This window comes from Manis javanica, chromosome 17 (genome assembly GCF_040802235.1).
Source record: "Manis javanica isolate MJ-LG chromosome 17, MJ_LKY, whole genome shotgun sequence".
NCBI lineage: Eukaryota > Metazoa > Chordata > Mammalia > Pholidota > Manidae > Manis > Manis javanica.
Genome location: NC_133172.1, coordinates 51,337,984 through 51,359,919, shown reverse-complemented (window position 1 = coordinate 51,359,919; position 21,936 = coordinate 51,337,984). Strand labels below are relative to the sequence as shown.

The 21,936-nt window shown below is 37.2% G+C and overlaps 1 pseudogene; it reads right to left on the bottom strand.

Annotated features, from left to right (window-relative positions):
- Nucleotides 1-3,327: 3,327 nt before the first annotated feature.
- On the bottom strand, nt 3,328-3,989 carry LOC108400575 (large ribosomal subunit protein uL11-like; annotated as a pseudogene).
- Between the last annotated feature and the right edge of the window lie 17,947 nt (nt 3,990-21,936).

The window sequence follows — 21,936 nt, the reverse complement described above, 5'->3', positions numbered from 1 at the left end:
CTGCATGCACATCAACATTCATTCCCTACTCCTACAAGCAGTACCCTGTGGCTACCCCTTGGGCTTAGGGGTGCAGACCAAAAAGACAGCCCTAGGGAAGAGTTCTGTATAGATCTTAGAAGCACACTTGGAATTCTAGAGTGCTGAGTAGTAGAGTGAGGTCTAGAGGTGGGAGGGCTGGAAGAGACAAGTACATACCCTCCCTTGATCTCATGGACTACTCAAACAGTGGGAAGGGATGAGATGCAGCCAGAGAGGGGCTGAAGCAGAGGCCTCTAAAGGGACCCAGAACTGGGCCCCTCCTGCTGTACCCCAGTGAGAACTTGTATGAGTTCCACTAGGGGCCTCAGTTTCCTGATCTGAATAAGGGGGCCATAAAGCTGTTGCTACTGCTATTAACACATGGTTTGAAAGGTCCAAATAAATTTAACAACATATGTAAGAGTGCTCTGCTAGTACTGTATTGTTATGCCCATTTTATTGTTTTCCATTGTGCCATGTCCTAAATCAAAGGGCAAAGCAGCTGCCTGGGGTGCACATGCTCTCACACTCTTATTTACATATAACCAAAAACACAAACTTGGAGAGCTGATGACAAAGGAGGCAAAGGTTATTAATATCCTTTAGATTTGGTTTTCCTAAACCTGCTGCTTGATTCCTCCAGGTCCACCTTGGTTTCTTTAAGACCCTGCGTTTGTGGACGTGTGCTTATTTGCATGGCTGATCTAAGCCCCCAGATTGATGCCGGGTTAGGGACATTACTCTTGAGCTGTATGGCAGGCTAACTACTGCATTAAGCAGGAAGCCGACTGATATCTCATCAGTTCAGCTGGCAGAGAATATGCAGTGTACCTTTGTGGCGAAAGAAGGCGACTGAATGAGTGGGGTGTGCTGGGGAATGAATTACACTGTGAGCTTCTGCATCCATAAAAATGAGGCCGCTCTGGGGTCAGGCGGGTGGGTGATGTGTCAGGGAGGCAGGTTAAACTGATTCAACCCTCCGGCTGGCTGATTTGAAGCTGACAAAAGGGCTGTGCCCTGGCTCTGGGCTTAGAATGATCTTACTATTGTCTCTGGCCATTTTGAACTAGAGAAGTCTCTGGATTTTTCTTTCTTAGGATTGTATTTTCTTTCTTCTTTTAAAAAACCCATCTCATTCCTATCTGCACAGAAATCCAAATCAGTTTAATTCTCAGGGTATGCTTGGGGTAAAACCCTCACAATCTTTATTCCCTCCCAGCATCTTGCTAAACAGAACAAATTGTGCTAGTTCTGTTTTTTGTTTTTTTTTTTCTTTTCAAAAGCAATTACTTCCATGTCATTTCTAGACATTCAGGCAGAAGAGTCTGCCTTGATTACCCATCCTTCCATTCCGCCCCCCACCCCCCACCCGCCTGCTTTCAAGTCCTCCAGCTTCTGCACTGCTAGGGAAGGATTCAATTAAATGAAGTGTCAATGGAGCTACAACGGTTTCAGGTCAGAGACGTCAGTAAAAAGCGGCAGAGCTGCGCTGCCCCCATGTATGTAAATGTATATATTTATACCAGGGATGTCAACTTTCAGGACTCTCCTCCTCTGCTCTTCCCTGATCAAAGATGATTGCTGAGGCAATTACTGCAAAGGAAAAGAAAACCAGGGCCTTCTCTGCATCCCTGTGCTGTCGGGGGTTTAATTGCTTGGAATAATGGAGCAGGAGTTGCTTTCCTTTGCACATGGTCACACTTAGACACACACAAACTTTCATGCATGGTTGTGCAAGGACACAACCATGCATGAGGGCAATGTGGGAAAACATCCATGCGCCCCTTAGTCTTGATGCACATACATGAACACAGAGCTGCCTGCGACACAAAGGGAAACGCTGCTCTCTCTGGCTAGTTCAGTGAAAGCAATGCGCAGTACACAGCTTGCATTAAAAACTGTCTATAGCTTCCCTTTTAAAAGACTTAACAATTCTTATGCCCTTACCATAAGAGATAAATAAAGTTTATCTCTTTCATTAAATAAAAAGAGATATAGGGAGAAGTCACTGTAACAAAACAAATACTTCAAATTGCTTTTGTCAATTTAATTATTCCCTACGTAGAGTCACAGAAGTCCTAGGTCTCTGCACAAACACTTCACATGTTAAAACTCCTCTCAGACCCTTTTTGCTTTGTGTAGGCAGGTACAAGGACAAGTTGAGTATTCTATGCTATTCACTGTGTTCTAAGCTATTCTGTTTTTGTTCTCATATGACATGAAGAGGGATTCTAACTTACATTAACAAATAGAAGGAGTGGCATTCAGACGCAGAGAATTTGAGCTCTCTAATTAGTTCTGCTGTGTCCTGGCACTGGGAATGCACATGGCTTGGAGCTGGGGTAAGCCCTGACCATGCACAGGACACAGGCTCTAAAGCATTGCATGGCAGAATTAGGTTTTCATTACAGGCTCTTGGGGGCTGTTAGGTTTTAAATATTATTATTTGGTTTAATTGGTTCCTCCTTTGATGGCAAGAATGTAAAAACGGGGGAGAAAAATAACCTTACAAACCCTGTCATCAACACAAAGACATGCTGCAAACACTTGGCGGTTTCCTTTTTCTGTCTGGATTAGTGGTTAAGGCTGTGTGCATGGAGCCTTTCTAGGATAGTGAAGAGCACAGCTTTTCAGAAAAAGGAATTCAGATTTTTTCCTCATTGTTGTAATTGCTGAAATTGAATTTTTTTCTGAAAATTCTAACTTGATGGTAGGTAACCAACTGCAAACCAAAAAGATACCAAAGCACCTTATTTTAGAGGCTTGAAGATAAATGTGGCTATGTGGCAGGGCCCCACTAAATATGCCATATGTTACAATGGAACCCCTGTCTCTCATGTTTTTATTTGCTTTGCTTGTCCTGGTTCCTAACTGGACTCTGGCTTGGATTTTATGTTAGATTCCCTTCGGTAACGGCCCTCTGTGCCTCTTCACAAGGATGTGCGCCCCTGGAGGCAGCCTCCCAGCTGCACTGATGCTAATGAGCTCAGAGGGCAGGCAGAAACAAACAGATAATTACAATACAGGAAAAAGGCCATGATAAAGGTGAGGGGATAGTACCCCAGAGGAGCACAAAACCTGTTTGGGAGGGGAGGAAATGGGATCCCGTTCCAGAGAAGGTGCTTCCTGGGCCAGAATTAGCCAGCAGGGTATCAGTTACGACGCCGAAATCAGCCAGAGTCACCTTGAATATGAAATTAATTTTCCAAGTGATTTAATCTCTCTCACCCTCATCGGACGGGAAGTCCAATGACCACCTCCAGATTTTTGAAAATTCCTGGGTTTGAGAGGCTTGAAGTCCAGCTCTTATTGTTTGTTTGATGTTACTGGAATTAAATTTTCCTTCCGCCTCTGCTTGTCTCTGCAGAGACTGATTTCCTCTTGCTGAGGATTGTGGGATCTCTCTTCATCATCTCCCAACAAGAGGGTTTTTTTTTTTTTCCACTGGTTGTCGAATGATCTTCTGTTGATGACATCTACGACGTCATGAGGGTGATAGCCATCAACCTTGCAGTCTACTGACTGGGCAGTCCCCAGGATCTCTTTAATGGTTGCAGAAAGTTCTTTGGCTAAAGATTGTTTCCGCATCTGTTGGGGAATGTTTACAATCTCATCAAATAGTGGTATTTCTGCTGTGCTTACTGTTTTTCTGCTTCTTTCTGTCTCTTGGCAGTTCCTTGAGCGCTTTGATGATCAGGGCAGAGGTAGAAGGCGCCACCTCCATCTGGGCCTGTCTGCTCTGAATGGTCAGCTTCACTGCGGTCCGCAGAGCCTTCCAGTCACCAGTTGCCTTGGTGTTTGTGGAACAGATGCAGGGGGCCAATCTTGGGGACCAGGGCAGATGTGGCACAGACTTCCCCACCAGTGCCCCTCAGGTATACACCTGTGATCTCATTGGGGTTGAACTTCAGTGGCATGGTGGAGGCAGCTAGTGTCAGGTGAACCCAGATTCGGGATGACTGAAGAAAGTTGCACTTTGGGTCATTCCACAAATAGTTATTACATACCAATGTGTGCCTGGCTCTATTTTATAGGCACTGAGGACACCATGGGAAACAAGAGAGTCCTTGCCCCCACAGGGTCAGCATTAGTTCTTAATACTACTTCCCCTTGTTTTTCCAGGAAGTAAAACAGATTTAATAAGTATTTCCTAAATGAGAGTTCTCATTCAACTTTCTTCTACTGCCTTATCTCTCCCTTACTCCACTTCACCAGCCCTATGCTCTAATCTACTGCTGACTCCCCCTCACCACCAGTCCCTTCCTGCTGCTGGAATTTTGTGAGGGGTGTTTTTAAAGGCTAACATTTATTGTGCTCTTTTCATGAGCTTTGCAAAATGCTTTATATTTATTCTTTCATTTAATCCTCACAAAACCCATTGAGGTAAATAATATTATTTTCGTTTCACAGCTGAATAAACAGGAGCTCAAAGTGGGTATATTTTCTTGACTGATAACTGGTCTCCACCTATTAAAATTCTACCCACCCTTAATAGTCAATCCCAAATCATGTGATTTCTCCCACCTTTGAAATTCCACATCATTGTGTTTCAGCTCTCACTAGCCTAATTTACCATTTGCATTAAAGATACTTTTTATTAGATAGACTGTAAACTCCTTAAGGGTAAAGGGTGGGTACAACTCATCTTTGGATCCATTCTTCACTTGCCCAAGAAAGCATCAGTATGTATCTTTGAATTAATTTAAATTGAATAATAATAGCAAATGGCTTATCTCAAAAAGGAGCTGTACATCACTTAAATTGTCTGTATCTACTAGAAATTTCAAAATACTGTCCTGGATAGAGCCAGAATTTTGAAATAATTTTGAATATTATATATTAGCTGTATGGTGTGACTCAACATGGTCCTGAACTATTTGAGATTAACTGCACTATAGTAGGAATAAAATTTTGTTGCAGAAGTTAAAAAACTAAACACAAGAATTAAGCCAATTTCAGAATCACTAAATAATGAAAGGACTTAAAGCTGCTATTATAAAAAACAGAGTTATGTTTTCAGTACAGGTAAATTCTGTACAACTGCCTAGTTCAGAATAGACATGTACTGGAAAAGAGACTGTTGTAAGTGCTCAAGGTCTATATTAATGGAGCCAAAGACAGTGGTTGTCTGTGTATGTGTCCAGTTTTCTTTCTCTGTTCCCTGACATGAAGCTTTGACAAAATGTTTTCTAAAGGGTCACTAAGAACTCACCTAGAATTCCACTACAGGTCAGAGCTAGAAGGAAGGAATTACAGGGCTCTGGTCTGTTTCTTTGTGGTAAAGCTGAAGTCTGTCTATTTCTCCTTTGCACTACATAATTAATATTTATTTTATATGGCTATACATAGATAAGTCAAAATAGATATACACCAATGCTAATATAGGTTAAGATATGAGGAAATAAAAATACACAAGAAAAGACAGAGTTGACTATTGGAATAAAAGGGTATTGAAAGGAAGTGGTAGAATATGGACAGTAGGACTTAATAAAGATAATAGTTTCATTTTTACTGAGGCTATTACTCATTTCAAAAAAACCGCTTTGCCTCATTGATTTTCACTGGTCATTGAGTCACCTATTTGCTGGCTGGTGCTTTGATTCCTTTTTTAAAACATTTCTTTATTCAGCTGCTTTGAACCTCTGTCATTTTTTGTTATGTGTTGCACTAATCAAATGCCAGATTGAGCAATGTTTTCATTACAAAGATGTGGTTAAGACAGTCTAGTAAAAAAGATATAATTTGTATACAGTCCAGACAAAATCTATGCAACATTTCTCAACTGTATGGATGACGACCTCTATGAGGGGCACTCAGGTTTTCTGGCAACAGTTTTCAGGTCATCTTAACCTCAGGGGGCCGGCTTTCCACTTGGCTCCAGGTCTACTCTATGTCCTTCATCGCCCTGCCTCTGGCTTCCAGTTGGTTCAGCTAAAGGGGATCAGTGGAAGGGAGGAGATCCACTTCCTTTTTGTAGATCACTTGGGGGCAATTGTGTTCTTTGATTCAAAGTTGCAACTCTTCCCAAGCTGTCCTCTCTACAAAAGTCTCTCCTCTTTCAAGGATAGGAATGGTACAGCTCCCCTGTTCTGTTACTCCAGGATACTCACCTGTTAGGTCCAGGGTACTTCACTATCCCTGTTATTTCCTGCACCCCTGCCTAAGCCTTGATAAGTAGTTGTTTTAGTAAGCCCTCCTTAAATTCTAACTCTTAGTATGATGGCTATATCTTTCTGGGACCCTGACTGATATACTCAGGTATTATCTAAACTTAATTCTTACTACTTTCTTCCTGGTCCTTGTGTTCCAATCAGAACAGCCTGATTGGTTGCATACCTAACCCAGTTCATATTACTCTTTCTGGAATACCTCATATTGCTCTCTTCTAGTCTCTTTTATGACACAACTTAGGGGTCAAAAGCAAAATTACCAGTCTTCCCGTACATTGCACAGTCCTAGACACCTATAACTTTAGTTGTTTTATGTATGGATGAGTGTTTGCATTTATTCTCTCCTGTGAGAAGGTTATAAACCCAGAGAAGGTCAAAGACTCTTGTCTTTCACTTTTATATTCATTAGCTAATTCAACAGAGTCTTTGTATCAACTATGCACCAAGAACCATTCTTGACTTCAGGGATAGAGCATGAATATGACAGACAAAAATCTCTGCCTTCTTGCAGAGTACATTCTAAAGGAGATGATAAAAGATATAATGATAAATAAGTTAAAATTCTAGTATGTTAAATAATGATAAGAGCTAAGTAGAAGAAGTAAATCAAGGAAGAATAGAAAACTTTGGTGGGATATTGTTGAAATTTTAGATGGGACAGCCAAGGAAGAGGTCTGAGAAGACGACCAAGTGGAGGTCAGCCATGTAGATAGTTATAGGAAGAGCATTCCAGGCACAGGATACAGCAAATTAAAAGATTCTTCGGAAGGATCATTCTGTCTTTATATGGGTGGAGATCAGATGTGGGAGAAAAACAGAGAGAATGGTAGAAGATGAGGTCAGAGTGGCATCAAGTGCGAGTGCTATTCATACAATAGCTGTTCAACAAATTCAAAGCATTTTAGAACTGCAAGGAAAAATGGTTTGAAAGAATGATCAGGATGAGGAAAACAAAGGGCATGCAAAAAAAATTCCCAGAAGATATCCCCAATGATCAGAGACTTCCTTTATTCCTAGTTAAGGCTTCCTCTACTTAGAGCACCTGTCCCTCCTGCTGTCTCCCTTTTCTACCACTGTTAGAAGTGAACACACCAGAGTGTATGGGTTATTAGCAGACTCCTTATGTTATATTTTTTAGAAATAACAGTTTCAACCAAAATAGAATACTCAGAAGAAAAATACCATCAACCCCCCCCCCCCAAATGAGGAAAACTACATGACCAGACAGTTCACAGAATTCTTGGCTAAAAGAACAGCAAGTACAAAGCCCAAAGATGTGGGTGTGCTTGGCATATTTAAGAAACAGTAAGGAGGTTGGTGTGGCTGAAGTGCATCGAGTACAGGAAAGAACAGCAAAAAGTGAATTCAGAGAGGTAGCCAGGGGCTATATCATGTTGGGCCATTCAGAGTCATGGAGGCCATGTAAGGACTTATATTTTATTCTAAGAGTGATGAGGAATCATTGCAGGATTCTGAGAAGAAAATGACATCTGATCTACATTATATAAGGCCAATTATGGCTTCTGTGTGGGGAAAGAGCTTAGGGGAGCAAAAGTAGAAACAGAGATGCTAGTTAGGAAGGTCTTATAGGATCCAGGTAAGAAATGATGGTGGCTTGAACTAGGATGGTAGCAGTGGAGATGGTAGGAAGAATCTGAATGAGGATACATTTTGTTGGTGAATCAGGACTTGCTGATAAATTAGAGGTACATGTGAAAGAAAGAGAGGAACAAAGGATGACTTCAAGATTTTTGGCTCCAGCCATTGGGTAGTGCCATTTACCAAGTCAGGAGTACTTATTATAATTTGATAACAATTTGTGTGATACTTTGATTCAGTGGTTCTCAATTGAGAGTGATTTTGCCCCACCAAGAGACATTTGGCAGTATCTGGAGACATTTTTGGTTGTTACAATTGGGAGAGGGGTGTCGTAGTAGTCTGTTTAGGCTGCTGTCATTGTACTCCTAGTATCTGACATATAGAGGAGATTCAATAAAATATTTGTTAAATTACTCTGATATTCACACAAATAAATGCAACAGAGAAAAATCTTGAAATAAATAAGGTGTTAAAAGGAGGTAAATTTTTAAAAAAGAGAAAGACAAAAAGGATTTAATATTATCTATCATCAGACTTCTCAACAGCAGTGTTTTATGCCAGAAGAAAAGAGAATAACATACTTAATATACTCAAGGGAAGAAAATGTAAACCAAGGATTTTAGATCCAGCAAAATCGACCTTCAGATATAAAGGGGCATAGATACATTGCTATAAGCATGCAAGATCTCAGAGAAATTGTTGCCAGGAGCCCTTCCTTGTGAATCTAATAGAGCACAAACTTTAGACAACCAAAATGACTGAGTACTAAATGTATGATTACTTGTAGAACTAAGACTAAGTGGGAATTAAAAAGAGAGATCGGGGTATATAATGGTTATATGATCTGAAAATACAAATATAGTACAACCATTAAAAAATAGGTGTGAGACCAAGATACATGGGTATAACATATGCAAAAAAAATTCAACTATAATAAAAAATAATAGTGATAGGATTTTAGGATAATTTTGAAACTCATATATGAAATGTGAGATAAAGTAAAATGAGTAATTATGGGATATTCTAATTCTATCATCCCATGTGTCCTTGAGAACTAGAAGTTTTGGTGTGGAAGAAAAAGAGATGTAGGTATAATATGGAATATATAAAATTAACCTTATAGTCCTGAATTTGAATTGGAGATAGCAATAGGAGCTTACTGAGGTATTTTGTCTCTAGATATAAATAAATAAGTATAGGCTATATATATATATATAATAAAATAATAGAAATATGTGTGACCAAATACATATACATATAAAGAGAAGAAATGTATGCTATATTTCATATATATGAACTATATGCCACAGTTCATATATACATATATATTATATATATAATATAATGCAAACACACCTATTGTTTCCTAGCTCAGTCCATTGAAAAACCCAGTAGCATTAAAAATCCTTAGTACCTAGATTGTGATCTTGTAATACCATTTTACTTAAAAAAGAAAAAGAGTTTTTTAGAGAAATGATTGATTCCAGGCCCGTGGCAGGAAATACCTAAGATGAGCTAGAATATTTTATCATATTAGATAGCATAGAACCTATCAAAGACTACTAGGATCACGTCAAAACACTAAGATAGCAACTTGAAGAGACTGTCCCATGGGCCAAGATGATATATTTTGAGCTTCAATAATTGCAAGATATGTAATGAATTTAAAACTATGAAATGTATTTAAATGCATGTATTAAGAACTTTATTTTAAAAAAATAATCAATTATCATTTTCTGAGGATAACAACTAATTCATTATCTTGACAACAAGGTAAGTAAACTGAATCAAGTACTTATTTTGCTCTTTTCCTATAAATTGTTCCACTAGGTATCCAAATAAAAGATGAGGGGAAACACTTCTTTGTAAAATTGCATAGTTAATATATGAAAACAAAGTTCACCATTTGGCAATGCTTAATGGATTAATGGATCTAGGCATTGAGCATTAATGAATGTTAACGTTTAAAAACAAAAACAACAGCCATTATGTGTCTACTGAAGGTAGAACACAATTCTTGTCAAAGGGTTTGAACCTCTAGAGGTCAGCCAGCCTCTGGACCCAGCCACCAAGTTGAGGAAAATACAGAGGACAGAGGAACATGTTGAACTGCTCTATGAGTCTGCAATCAGCAAAATCCAGACTAAGAAGAAATTTTATGGGTCAAATAGACTGGGTTCTTCAACAAATAAATTATAGGGAAAGAAAAGAGATTCATATATGAATTTAAGATATATAGCCAAAGAAAATTGTGGATAAGGAAAGCGTACATAAGAAGATGGCAGGTTGTGTGAGTGGACAAAGAGCCTCAGCCTGGAATCTATTAGGTATCACCTATGGTTGAAATGTCAAGATAGAAGTACAAAAATACTGTTATAGTTACAATGGCTGACTGGCCAAGTCTAGATGGAGAGTTGGAAAATTAATGTGTTTTTTACAATTCTCATAAGGAAGGGAAAGTTCCTGTTATTAGAAGAGAGTTTAGGTGCTTGGTAGTTAAAAACAAAACAAATACAAAATAAAGTAAACTGTACTTTTACCATGATTTCAAGGTTCTACTCAAGTATCTGCTCCTTACTAACCTAACCTGCTAGGTAGGGGTAGAGTGACTCCACCCCTTCTGTTGGCTGACTCCAGGAAAGGGTGAGAACTAACACCAGTTAAGTACCTATCTTGAGCCTTTATTAAGCACATCATTTACATGATCTCATTTATATTCAAAATCACTTTATAAGATAGATATTGATAACCCCATTTTTATAGGTAAGGAAACCAAAGCTCCAAGAAATTTAGAAATGAACTCTTGGTCATTTAGCAGAAGGCAATGGAGTTTGTCTTAAAAACGAAGGCTGTAGGACTTTGAAGTTCATGCTTTTCCTGTTTCTCCATGTGACTTCTCTGTGTTAGTCTGTACATCTTACACATGGTATTGATACACTTTTGTATCATGCATATTTTTTCTTTCCAACTAAATTGCCAGCACCTTGATAAAAGATTCCCTGTCTTGAACAATTCTTGTATCTCTTACATAATACACTGCCTTTTGTATAGAATAGGCATAATCAGTATCTATTGTATGACCAAAAACTATATCAATGAAAAAGAAAGTCATATTTTTTTAGGTAAGTTGGGTATACTAAAGGATCAGTTATGAAATTACAATCTTTGAAGCACATCAGAATGTCCTTCATAAACTTACAAGTCTTCATCTTTTCCCTCATTTTCCTAAGAAAGCTATTCTCTCAAGATTAAAAACAGGAAAAATAAATCAATATCCAATCATTTTCTCCTGTTTAAAATTTCTAGTTTTCTTGCATCAGTATTTTTTATTCATTTTCCTTGTATTATTATCTTAATTTTTTGGCATATTATTTGTTAAAAAAAAGATCTTTGGGGCTTACTTATGATGCTTCTCACCATCTGTAACAATATTTCTAAGAAAAACTGGCTTAAATGGCTTAAAAATGGAATTTGGAATTTCACATCTTTGTAAACAAGCTTCCTGTACACAATCTGTATTTCATAGTGTAGGGTGCTCAATGCAAACGTCAATGCTGGTTGAACTGAATATAAAATAAGGCATAAATCTTTACAGACACATTCATTCTCAGTAAAGGAGCATGTGAAATATGTCTATTTCTAAATGATTTGCATGTTAGTCAGGGTGTAAATGCTGCAGCGCTTTATCTTTCCTTTTATTCACACAGTCGTCTACACAGCCTCTCCTAGTCAGAGGAGCACATATTCAATAATCACACTACTCTGCCAGTGTAGATGGATTTCAGTCTGTGTTTTGTTTCACTTTGGCAGCGTCTTGTTTCAATAAAGACCGGCTCTCAGCCTTCTTGTGGCTTTTATTCCACGCTGAGGATGCATGCTTACAAGCCACCTGTCTCATTGCGTTTAGCTGGAAGTGTTCACAGCCCCTCCCCCAACAACCCTTTCCACTGTTTCTGCTGCTACTTTTATTCAATTCAGCACTTGAGGGGACTGCAGATGAAATGCCTCTGAATCTAAATTGCCAGCAATGGAAATAACAACCTATTTTCTGACCTCCCCTTCCTCCACCCACACTTTCGAATCTGAGCCTAGGAGCACACAGCTAGCTGCTCTATCTCTGTCTCTTGGGTTTAGTAGTATAGTGGCTTTTCTAGGTTAGAAAAAAAAGGATAACCTCAAATGAAAATCCTTTAGGAAAAATATCTGATAAGAGAAAGAAAGAAGTGGGTATGCATAAGTTTATAGGGCACATGCATATGCTATCAAATACATGATGTAGAACAAGAAATGAGAATTTACACACCACACCGTGAAGTTCACACCTTGGGAGATTATACACTAACTCCACCAGCACTAATTGCTGCTAAAGCATTTTTGAAATTTCTCTTACAGAACTGCTCTCACTGTCAACACACAAGATACATGAGAAAATAAGCCTCTTAACACCTCATTTTTTAAAATCCTCAGTTTAATCACTCACCACGTTACAAGACTTCTCTGTGAATGGATTTTACCAATTAAAAAAATATCAAATCCTTCCTCAAAGAAGAAACTTAACCTTGATGAAATTTTAAAATGTGATGCAGGCTTCAAAAACCACGGTTAAGTAGTAGTATTCCCATTTTAGAGTTAAGAAAACTGGCTTATCAGAGAGATTAAGTAATTTGTCCAAGGACATACCACCAATACATAGATAAGGGGATTTATCCATTTATCCATTTCCCTGTTCAGCAAAGCTGGAAAAATGCCAGCTCTGTTTCTCAGCATTCTTGAGAGCAAAATTATTCCTCTGGGAAAGGCTTCCTGAGTGCCAAGGAGAACCCCAGGTATTCCAGCTACCAAGGCTCCAGAAATGGTTACACGGACAGGCATGGCGTCAAGGCCAGGGTGATGCGGAAGACCTGGGAGTTCCTTTGCCAGGAACAGAGGTATAAAGAGCAACAGAAGAAGAAGCAGCCTCCTCCTCCTGAGGTGGATTCATGTAAGAAAATACCCTTCCAAGGAGCCCTTCAGGCAGAACATGCTCCTGCCCCTTCTCAGGTCAATAGGATGAACAGACTTCAGACTCCTGGGAAAAGGAAACCTTTTTATTTCTGAGCAGGAGAACAGATGTGTCAAGCCATGCAATACGGGCATTTTATTAATGCAAATACATATATGTATTTTACTAATGCAAATCTCTCTCTCTCTCTATGTATATATATCATCTACATCTACATCTGCAGTGGTATTTTAAAGACTGTCCAACTAGGCTATTAAATGAATATCATTTAAAATCATTTAAAATTAATTTGTGTTCTGATTAAGTTTTTATTAGCATAGATGTATGTTTTTGAATTTTTGTTTGCCAGGTCATTTGAGAGGTAGGGTTTTAACTGTTTTCTTTTCTTCCCTCCCCTCTTCCTGTCTAATGGCTTGCCTTTGACTTCAGGTAACCCCTTGGGGCCCCAAGTCCAAACAAGTATATTTGGGGTTGAGGACCCTGTAGCTCAGTGATATTGGGGACATCACAATATTAGTCATGAGCCAGTAAGATTCATTTATTTTCTGATACTGAGATTGTCTGCTTCTCCTGAAGCCCCTGGCAAGACTTGGTGTTAGCTCTTCCTTCAGCCTCCATTTGGACCGTGGGAGTCCCCATCTAACTCCCTGGTTTCAGAAATATAATTTGGCTCCTACAAGAAACAACTATTTTAGTTACTATCACCCTGAGATGCTGGCCTCCATCATCATTTTTTGCATACCCAGAATCCTTGCCACCCAAAGATTCAATCCTTCCTGCGATACACTAATTTGAGTTTTGCTTCATTTAGCCTCAGTGGTATTTATCTCATTTAGGTATGTAAATGTATCTCTTAATTTCCATTTTATATCTTTTTTGCTTTTGTGTGGAGTGGGGGAGGGGAGGTGCTCAAAAAATGAACCTGAAGAGTCATCTTGACCAGAATTTCCCCACTGAACTTGTCTTCAGAGATTTCCTTCAGCATCTCAAACTTAACAGGTCTATGACTAAGTTCATTATCTTCTCTCACCAAAACCTGCTCCTCTTTACTTCTTTTATTGAAGAATGGTCCAGCAATTGATCTGGCCTCCAAAATTAGAAACATCAGCTTTATTCTCAATTCTTCTCTCTCCCTCCCTCATTTCAACTCTGTTACCAAATCCTATAGACTCTATTTCAATAGCAACTCCTGAATCCATCCATCCTGTTTGAGCCCACTTTAGGTTAAAAATCCATCATTTTTGCCTGCATGTCAGCTACAGTCTCTCTGCCACCAATGTCTTTCCACTCAAGTTTATCTTTCAACTGTTTCCAGATTCATTTTCCTACCAATGAACAACTCTAAATCTCTTTAAAGATGTCCACTGTCTATTACCTAGAGAATAAAGTTCAAAATTGTCAGCAGGGATAATGCTGGATGGGTAGGTTGAAGTGAAAATACATGATGTTGGGATGTACTGTGTGGTTGAAGTGTAGTGTTTAGAGTGAATGAGAAATGGGATTTATGTTTATGACAGTCTTATTTAATATTAGAGATGAACTTAAGTGTGTATGAATGGGTAGACAGACGTATGTAACTGTCTAAGGACAGTGTGCTAATTATTCTGCTTATTCCCAGATCCATGCTTTTCTCTAGCTCTGTGTCTGAGAAGATGCCTCTATGGACCACACCACTGGACTTCCTTGCCCACTGAAGACATGAGCATGAGATGGAAATGTAGGAAGAGATCTGGGTATTTTTCCTCCTGCTCCATCCCTGTTTGCATTATTACGGTGGTGTTCTGGCAGGGGCTAGGTCACTAATGGCTAAAGCTCCCATCTTACAACCCTTCTGTGCTCAGCTCTCAAGGGGCTTTGGTAAACTCCATTCCTTCCTTTGTCCCTTCAGGCTCAGCTCAGGGGTGGGTGGTAATGGCTTCCACTGTGACTAGTCTCTTAACACCACACCATTCCTTCCTGCTTGCTTTATCCCTGTCCATAGCTTTCTATCTAGTTTAGTCATTACATTATTTTTAGATAAACCCATTTCCTGTTATACTTGATAAAGATGGTAAGTGTGAAATATATTTGACTGAGAAATAGTTTAAGTTCTTTAAGCAAGGGGGGAAAACCCCTCAACATGATATTCTACCCTTTGAGGAGTAAAAATTATTTTGTATTTTAATGAGCATTTGGACATTACAATCCAGGAGGAAGGATATGGATTTATGCCTCTAAATTCAGCTCTGAAAAAAGAATTAGTGGATTTACTATTGAAATAATCTGACGTCTCTTACATTCTTGTTGCATTTCCAATTGTGGGCTATAAAATTTGGGGAGCTATTTGAAAGTAGCAATATAATCTGGCCAGTTTAGTTGATCACATTTCAGCATTTTTTAATGGACAAAATGCCTATTCATGAGTCATAATTAACAACATAGTGCTGAGAATATGACACAATGTAACAGCCTGCTGGGAAAGAAACCAGTTTGTGCTCATTTTTTCATCTAGATGAAGAGGTTTTTCTGACATATGCTCTTTCTCCTCTGACCTCCTTTCTAAAGTCAGAAGCCCATTTTGTTTCTCCCATAGTAGTTAAATATGACACACTGGGACATGTTTACAGGCTGAAGTATGAGCCAATTTCGAGGACCTGAAAACTGTTGCCAAAAAAAAAAAAAGACACAAGCAGTCTTTCTCTACAAATTCAAATCAGCTCTGGTACTGTCACTAGAAACTAATGACTTGCATTCTGTGCAGCAACCAGGAAGCAATGTTGTGTGACTTTTCTCTACTCAGACCCCATCCCTCACAATGCTCTTCTGCCGACCACCCAAATCTCATTCACATCTAACACCGGAAAAAGTATGTGGTGAAGAGGCGAAATGGTATTGGAATCATTCTTTGTTGGGGAAATCTGCAAGCAAGCTCTAGCTGTTCCTTTTGAAAGGCATTTCATTTCACCCAGTTCAATGTTTGCTGATTGTTCATGCCGTCCAGAAAAGCTTTGATTAAACCTCGTTTTAGTGAAGCTTTTTATTTTCTGCAGGGCAAGCCCTTGTCCTGAAAGAATAGAAATGTGGTCAAAAGGACAACAGCAAAGTAGGAGAATTGAAGGGAAGGAGTTAGGAAGTGAAGAGATTACAAGTTTGGTGAATTTAATTAGTATAATGTTGTACTAACCAAGCATATGGTTTTTGATATGTTTTTAAAGCTAATTTTGTATACTCCATGATTCTGATGTATAAAAAACTAAAATATTCATCTATAAAACCCATTTACCATTTCATTTATATTTTCCTAATAAAGATGATATGAAGATATTCCTTGTTGGCCCACAACGTGGATACCTTTGCTTCCAGAGTGTTCCTTTTCTTTGAGTCATGTGGGCAGAAAAGCAGAAGCTGATTATTTTTCCAGCATGGAATTTCTGACTTTGCTTTGAATACATTCTTTGTTAAGCCAGGTCCTCTGAATTCATTAACTATTACTACCTGATTTGAAATAATTGTGAGAAGTTTATTCTGAAAAAGCCAACTATTTAGAGGCTTTTAAAAATTTATGATTGTGTGTGTTTGTATACACATCTACATATATATCCACAATTATTTAGAACCTTGATATATATATGCAAATTTAAAATACTGCTTGTCATGAAAAAAATAAAGAGAATAATATAACAAACATCTATGTACTTAGTGTTGAAGTCTGAGGGGGTCAATTACATTGGCCCCCACGTTCTGATTCAGTTGAGAGAGACAAAGGAGTCAGGCAAATGGAAATAAAGTCTGCTGTATAACCAATAAATTCTGTTAGAGGTCATGGCCCACCAATATATAATATATAACACACCTTCCCTCCTAAGTTCTTGGAACCAAATAAGAGTGACAAAGACAGGTAGATAGGGTTATGAATAGCTGCTTATTTCTGGTAAGCTTGGAAAACTTGGCTTGGGTATGGAGCAACAATCAGCTTAGGTGCCTGCACCCACTTGGACACAATTTTCCCTGGTTTGCAACATTGCAACAGCAGACCAGAGCAAAAGCTCTGTGCAGATGGGAAGATCCCAGAAAGGAGGAGGGTGGTGCTAAGTTGGGAATACCCAGTTCCTCTCCAAACGCACCAGTCAGGTACTTTCCCTCCTTCTGAGAGAGAACAAAGGGGTGTGGCTAAAGGTGAGCTGAGTTAAGAGAAAAAATTGTAGAAATAATTGTATATTATATGATAATATAGTATTTTAATTTTCTATTTAACTTTTTAAGTTAGTTAACATTGGAGAAAGGAAATGCTATTAATTTTTATTGTGTATATATATTCAGCAGTCTTGTTGAATTTTCTTTCCGGTGTCAGTATTTTTGTCTATAAATTTTCTAGGATTTTTAAAATAATCATATCATTTTTAAACAAAGGTACTTCTAGTCTCTTTCACTCCATTTCTTCTCTCTCTCTCTAACCCTTCTCCTCTGATAGTCTTATTCCTATAGAAGTCCTGATATCTGTTAGTAAGTGTTGAATATTAGGAGTTACAGTGAGCATCTCTTTTTAGAAATTCATTTTAATAGTATTGCTTCTAAACTTTAACCATTCAATCTATCTGCAGTATTTTCTTCCTAAATCAGATTTACTGAGATGTAATTCACATACAGTAAGATTCACCATTTTAAGTGTGCAATTCAACAAACTGTGCCAAGTATCTGCAGTAGTATAAACATTACTACAATCAAATACAGAACATTTCCATCACCTAAAAAAGTTCCCTCATTACATTTTATAGTAAATTCCTTTTCTCTACTCCCAGATACTAGTAGCAACCACCGCTTTCTTTCTACCACTATAGATTAGTTCACATTTCCTTGAATTAAGCATAAATGGAATTATACAGTATGTACTCTTTATTGTCTGGCTTCTATACAGCATAATTATTCTGAGATTCATCAATGTTGTTGCATTTCAGTAATTCATTCCTTTTTATTTTTTAGTGGTATTCCATTTATAGATACATGATATTGTATAGTTACACCATCTATTTATCCATTCATCTATTGATAGATATTTGTGTTGTTTCTAGTTTGGGGCTGTAATGAATAAAGCTTCTATCAGCATTTATGTTCAAGCTTTTATATTGACATATACTTTCATTTCTCTTCGGTAACTACATAGGACTGAAATGGTTGGATTATATGGTAGGTATATGTTTAACGTCTCAAGAAACTGCCAGATTGTCTTCCAAAGTGGTTGTTGGCATTTGGTATTTCCACCAGGAGTTTATGAGAGTTCCACCAGTAGTTTATGAGAGTTACAGTTGCTCTACATCCTTGCCAATACTTGGTAGGATCAGTATTTTTTATTTTAGATTTTTTAATAGGTGTATAAAAAACATACTATATGTAGGGTTTGGTACTATCCACAGTTTTAGGCATCTACTGGGGGGTCTTGGAATATATTCCCTGTGGATGAAGGAGGACTACTATACTCTTCATCAGGTTAAAGATATTCCCTTCAACTCTAGTTTCTAAGTTTAAAAAATGTGAATGGGCTTTATTCTTGTTTAATGCTTTGTTTGCATCTATTGTGATGGTCATATGACTTTTACCCATTATTTTGTTGATATGATAGACAGCTGTTTCCTTATTGACTTTTCTACCTGGATGTTCTATCCATTATTGAAAGTGGGATATTGAAGTCTCCTAGAATTATTGTGTTGCTGTCTAATTCTCCCTTCAGATCTGTCAATATTTGTTTTATATATTTAGGTGCTCGGATGTTGGGTGCATATGTATTTATAATGGTTATATATTCCTGTTGGATTGACTCTTTTATCATTATATATATATAATGACCTTTTTTGTCTTTTCTCTTATGACTGTTTTTCTTTAAAGTCTATTTTTTACTTAAAGCTTTTTTACTTACGACTGTTTTTTACTTCAAGTCTGTTTTGTCTGATATAAGTATAGTCATCCCTGCTCTCTTTTGGCTATAATTTCCATGGAAAATCTTTTTCCATCCCTTCTCCTTCAGACTAGGTATGTCTTTGTAGCTAAAGTGAGTCACTTGTAGATAGCATATCAGTGGATCTTATTTTTTTTTATCCATTCAGCCACTCTATGCTTTTTGATTGGGGAATTTAATCCATTTACGTTGAAAGTGCAAAAACAAACAAGTGGGGATACATCAAACTGAAAAGGTTCTGCACAGTTTAGGGAACCCTCAACAAAACAAAAGGCAAGGAAACCCTCAACAGAACAAAAGGCAACCTACCATATGGGAGAATATATTTGCAAGTGAAGTATCTGATAAAGAGCTAATACCCAAAATATATATAGATTAAAAAAAATATATATATATATACAACTCAACACACACACACACACACACACACACACACACACACACACACACACACACACAACAATTAAAATATGGGCAGAGGACCTGAATAGATATTTTTCTAAAGAAGACATACAGATAGTCAACAGGCATAAGAAAACATGCTCAACATCACTAATCAGGGAAACACAAATCAAAATCACAATGACATATCACCTCACACCACTCAGAATGGCCACTATCCAAAAGACAAGAAGTAACAAGTGTTGGTGAGGATGTGGAGGAAAGGGAGCACTCCTACACTGTTGGTGGGAATGTCAATTGGTGCAGCCACTGTGAAAAGCAATATGGAGTTTCTTCAAAACACTAAAAATAGAAATAACATGTGATCCAGCAATTCCACTTCTGGGAATTTACCCCAAAAACGCCCAAAATCATTGATTTGAAGGGATATATGCACTTCTATGTTCATTATTTGCATCATTTACAGTAGCCAAGATATGGAAGCAACTGAGGTGTCCATCAATAGATGAATGGATAAAAAAGATGTGGTCACATACACAATGGAATATTATTAAGCCATAAAAAGAAAGAAATCTTGCCTTTTGCAACAATATAGATTGAACTAGAGAGTATTATGCTAAGTGAAATAAGCCAGCAGAGAAAGACAAAAACCATATAATTTCACATATATGTGGAACCTAAAAAACAGAGCAAATGAACAAAACAGATATAAACTCAGAGACACAAAGAAGAGACTGCTGGTTACCATAGAGAAGGGATAGGGGAAGTGAATCAGGTGAAGGGGATAAAGAGGCACAAAATCTCAATTATGATATGTTAGTCATGGGGATGAAAATGTAGGATAGAGAAATAGTCAATAATACTGTAATAGCTTTCTATATAGACAGGTAGTAATTACACTTACTGTGGTGAGCATTTAATAATGTAGATAATTGTCAAATACTATGTTGTACACTTGAAACCAATATTGCATAGCAAGTATACTTCAATAAAAATATTTTTAAAAACACATGAAAAATATAATATAAAATTATTAGATATGTTTCTCTTCCTCTTACATATGACATAGATCTTTGTGTACTCTAATTACCCATCAAAAAATAACCATCTGTGACCTTGTTATTATCTATACTTTTGACTAACCTTTTTAAGAACTGAAAATTACTAAGCCTTTCTATAACTGGCCATTAGTAACATACTTACCAATTTTCATGTTGCTGTACTTTTGTATATCCCATGCCTCCTTCTGGGTTAACTTTGTTTCTTATATGGTATCCTTTTCTGGTTGTGTAGTGAACACCTGTAGTTTTGCTTTCCTTTAATGTTAGTATAGCTGAGTATAAAATTCTAAAGTTAAATTGATCATTAATTCTCCCCACACTATTATATTCTGGCATTTATTTTTTCTGTTAAAGATTGCTGGAGATCCAAATTGTCTTTTCTTTTAAAAGTAATCTATCTTTTCTAAGGTAGCTTTTAAGATTCTTCTTTATCCTTTATGTTCTCCAGATCCATTATAATGTGACTTGATGTGATTTTATATTTATTTATCCTGTTCACTATTCAAGGTTCATTTTAAAGGGAAGACCACTGACTTTTGAATTCTGGAAATTTGTAGGTCATCACCCTCTTCAAATATAGTTCTTTTCCTTCTTTCCTTCTATTTATTTCCTGTGGGTCTAATTTTAGATGTGGCTGGGAGCCTCTGAATGTATCTTCTGTATCTTAACTGCTTTTACTTAGACGTTATTTTTTCATCTTTCTGTGAATTCCTTACCATTGTCCTCCATATCAGTATTTCTTTGCTGTATATAACCTAGGTTTTAGTCCATCTCTTGAGTTTTCCACCCACAGCTATTAATATATTATTATAGTTCTAATGCAGAACAGATTTTTTAGAAGACAATCATTTTAGGGTTATTATTGTGAGTTTGAGGAAAAATGTACACTCCAAAATGCATGGATAGAGATAATTTCTTACAATGTATCGATTAGGTTTTAATATGCAACTGGGTAGATATGTCACATCTTACTTACTAAAGCCTTCTATTGTTTATTCTTACAATACAATATAAGAATAATGTACTTATAATGCTAATAACTTTGGTTATTCTTTTTCTTTAATGGCCCAAGCTCATAGGTCTTAAAGAGATGAGGTATTTTGTGATTATTTGAAAAGAATAGCAACAAAACAAATGTACTTTCAAAATAATATATGCAAGGATAGTTGGAGTCAGTTTTCATAACTTGATACATTAAGGAGGGCTGGATAATGAGCATACTTTAAATATTTCAAATGCAAATAAAAAACAGCTAAATAGGCACTCTGCTGAAATTCTACCAAACAAATGACTTCAGAACCCATAAAAAACATGTAATCCTTTTGTCTAAAAGGGAAAATGTCCAGGAAATGGCAAGATATTAGAAACAGGGATCTTTAATGAGAGTATCTGGCCTTGTAATATAGTAGTTGGTATGAAAGTTATAATGGAAAATTTCAAGTAAGTTTAAGTTAATGGTTATTCCACACTGGGTGATTAAATGAGGGTGGTTTGAAATTGGTAGTTTATTATTAGCTTGTTTTAATGTATTAATTATTTTTAATCTGAACTGATTAGTTATGGAAATGTTTTCCCCTGAGGAGTGAGCACACATTTGTTAAAAGGAAACAAAAGCTAATGCCTAATAATCTTCTAATTAATATAGCATCTGTACTACCTCTTCAAATATAATATTCTATAAAATTGATAAAAATAAAACATAAATTTTCCTGGAATTCTTACAAACCATCAGAAACTCACTCAATTTTTAGC